Raw genomic sequence first — 3,951 nt, 5'->3', positions numbered from 1 at the left:
AATAAAAATTCAGGAAATCGCACTTTGCGGGTCCATTTGTATTAGTTTTTATTAAAACCAATACGTCTCTATTAGTTCGTATTAGACTCAGGTCTATCAGATCTATTAGTATTTGTAAACTAATACAAACTAATAGGTGTATTTGTATTAGACTAATACAACTTGTATATGAAACTTATAAAACTGATGCAAGTTTGTATAAGACTAATACATGTCTTATACACCTAATACAAAAATGTATAAGACTAATACAAGTTTCTATCAGAATTTTTGCTAGGGACGCGACACACTCCCATCTGCTCACTGGATCTCCAAGACCCTTGTGTAGCAGGTGCGGGGAGGCCCTATCCGTAATTCACATTCTCATTACATACAAAGCACTCCGCAGAACAAGACGCAAACATTTCTCACAACTGTACAGACAACACATCCCACTACACCCAGCACTGTTTTTAGCAGATGATCCGACGATTCCTCTACAACACACTTTTAAGTTTCTAAGCGAAATCAAAATTTTACACCTCATTTACACCTATCACGCGTAGTTTTTGCACCTAATTTCATGCCATGCACTATCGCACCCTGGCCTTTTACACCAGCCACCCTCATTGTCTTATACCGATTTAATTTTTGCTTTTGTTGAGAAATTTGAGTTTACATCTTCATCCGTCATACTTAACCATTGCTATAGCGCGCTTTTCCCTAGTTGGCCTTGCGCCATAAACATCCAACCATCATCAAACATGCCTATTTATCCATATACACAGATATCCTGAAAGTGCGTAACAGACTATATAATGTCGATGTCATATCCTTATAACAATACCAAGTAAACATACAATTAACACTTCTTTATTACTCCAGCAACGATTTTGTAGCAATAAAAGGTGGGCACTATCATGAAGCGCCATCCCAGTGGCCAGATCTGAAGCTGCTGGTGCGGCAGAACACATTTTCTTTTCTTTTTTAAGAATGGGCAACGCTTGAGAGTGGGAGGAAAACCCAACACTGGAACTACTCGCACACCCGATGGTGCAAAGCATTTCGCTACGCCACAGCTCTTTTTACATCCTTTGAAATCCGTCAGCCGCGGCGGGGCGTGATGGGACCAGGCTTTTATTCAGAGGGGCTTCCTCAGGGAAGAGAAAGGGAGGGAGGCTGGGGGGCAGTGTTTGTAGGCTTGGCAGCTTCACCTTGTCTACACCTGCTGCGAGAAGTCGGCCCATGTACAGCGAGAATTTCCTCTTTTTTTCGGCAGTGAAAGAAAACATGCTCGCGCACTCCTACATGTGCTGGTAGCATTCCTATTTTTCAACACACCCGCCAACTCAAGTATATGTGGTTGAATACGCGCGAGCTAAGAAAGAACGCAACAAGAACAAGCACAGACTCGAAACAGGAGCTTATGGTAGTTATAATATAATCACATTTGAAAAGAAAGAAAGCATTCTGTTCACTGTCACTGCGTGATGCGTTAGTCTTCTGCCATACAACTAGCAGGGCTATATAGTGCAAGCAGTTAAACGTAAAAAAGGCTTCAGTCTGGTGTCGTGTGTTTCAATCTTTTTTATTATTATTATAATTCTGAGCGGTTTGTTCTGGTGTTCATACAGAAGCTAACGTTGCTGCCGTTCAGTTGTTGAGGGCGTTGTGGATGAACGAGCAAGTGGCAGACAGCCGTGGAACAACCCCCACGCAACCTTACAGCGCATAGCATTCCCCCTTTTGACCACCCCCCCCACACACACACACCCCCAAAAAAAGAACAAACATCGTCGTGTGTTGCCCAGAGTCGGGCCCTCAAACTAGGCCGATATTGTTTCACCCGGCGTCATACTCATCCTTCGTCTATTTTCTTGCATTTTTATTTGAAGCTTGCCTTGACATATGTCGCCTTGCTAACCACATTAGTAAAGTACGTTGTTGGGCTAGTTGGTCGATCATTATTAACAGAATCAAGAGGAACGTCTCTCTGCCTCGGGGTATCCAAAACCTTTACTTATCTCAGTGGGTGACGGGTTGGCCGCAAAACTTAAACATGACGCTAAAAACCAAGGGCACGCACAAAACGCTGACGAACCACGTAATAAGAGAGTGGCAATACCGTACTTGCACAGGATATCCCATAACATTAAAAAGATTGGGAAGCGCGCTAAGGGCGACGTTTTGTTTACCGCGCCAAATAAGCTATCGCTGCTCTGCAAACAGACGAATCCAGTTGGCCAAAAACCGAAAGGGTGCTCGATAAAGCACGAAAACCAGTTCGTACCATGCGCAGAAGGCGTGGTGTACTCCTTTCCTACTCGGTGTGGCAAGCAATACATAGGCCAAACTGGTCGATGCATAAACTGCAGGTTGATGGAGCACAGCTATAACGTGCGGCTGAAGCAGCGCCACATTGGGCAGCACTGTCGCGATTGTGGATGCGTGCCTTTGTTTTCAGAGTGCAAAATTTTGTTCGAAAGCAAGAACCAAACGACCAGGGAAATAGTGGAAGCGCTAGAAATCCACAAAGCCAGAGACGGATGCATTAGTCGAGCATCAATTGCTTTATCGGCAAAAGAGATTGCTTATTTGGAAGCCCGTGGCTCGGGAAGGGGGCGATAAGTTTGTATAGTGGGGTATCAAAATTTTTCTTGTTTCTGATATGTATCACGTAGGTTGTCTGTTATCATGTACGCTGTTGTTATAAATGTGTGCTTCTTTCAATAAACCAGTAGTTGCAAGTTAGCGCTTCGTCCTCGTGCATTCTTTGTCCTTCGTCTTTTTTGCGCTATACATCTGTTAATAACCACATTAGCAAGTCCGACATAAAATCATGCACGCACTTGGGTGAATACAATTGACTCTGCTGAAATGCAATGTTTTCATTTTGTTTGCATAAAGAATAACCACTCTACTGCATTTGTGCGGACGAATTAATTGAAAAATTGCCACACGCCAAATCCAACACAGCGCGATCCGGCTGAGGCATATAAACATCTGGTATTTCCAGGGAAAAAATGCTTAGCATGTACAGGTGCTGTAAAGATATATGGCGATTGCTATAATATCAGGAATATTTGCTACAAATTAATGGATGAAACCATAGGCCAGGGTCTACATGAAAGTACCCGTGCTTCTTCTGCCTGCTTTATGAAATGAACACAAATGCAGCGAATTATTATTGTCCTCCATATCGAGGCATGCATTTGGTGCGCGCATGATCCTAAGAAGCTGGAGCAGGTCAGGAGAGCAGGTGTGAGCGATCTAACATTGTGCGTGCTTGTGTACATGCGTGCGAGCGTGTGCATGTTTTCTGCACACTGGGTTTCCATGACAATTAAAATCGCACGGTGCTGAAATAAGAGCTGTTCCTGCAATTGCACAAACCCATTCGTGCCTGGACACACCACTCACACATACATGCGCCTGCACTTCTCGCATCATTGATAGAACAGAAGAATATTAAGCACGCCAGTCAGTACAGCAAATCTGGGCAAATCAACGCCACATGGAAGGAGGGGCGATGTCCACTGTAGCACGCGATGAACAATGCAGGAAGGGCAGGCGACGTAGTGGTGGGGATCTAAACAAATGGGATAGCGGAAGTGGAACGTCCAAGCGCCTCCAAAACTAGCCCATTCGACTCTCATTTTGGTAACATTTCTACACAATGGCCTCCCAATCCCCCCACCCTATCGCGCATTTTTTATGTTTAAGTTGAAAGTTTGCAGTAAAATATCAATTTTTATGGCTTATGCGGGTGCCACTTTCTTTATTGCTTGCACATTCGCAAGAGACATAAACTGCATGAAAGAAAAAAAAAAAACAATACAAATGCGACAATGAATTTTTTTCTTCTTTCATTGATTTATTTAAACATAATGAGAAAGGCAACTTCGGGCGAGAGTCAGTCCTGGCAGCCGCAGCTTTCGACTTCTCCTTCAGCCACTCAGTCCTGCCTCCTGG

Source organism: Haemaphysalis longicornis, unplaced genomic scaffold (assembly GCF_048455015.1).
Source record: "Haemaphysalis longicornis isolate Haplotype H1 unplaced genomic scaffold, Haemaphysalis longicornis Haplotype H1 scaffold_7, whole genome shotgun sequence".
Lineage (NCBI taxonomy): Eukaryota > Metazoa > Arthropoda > Arachnida > Ixodida > Ixodidae > Haemaphysalis > Haemaphysalis longicornis.
Note: the sequence above shows the minus strand (reverse complement) of the source record.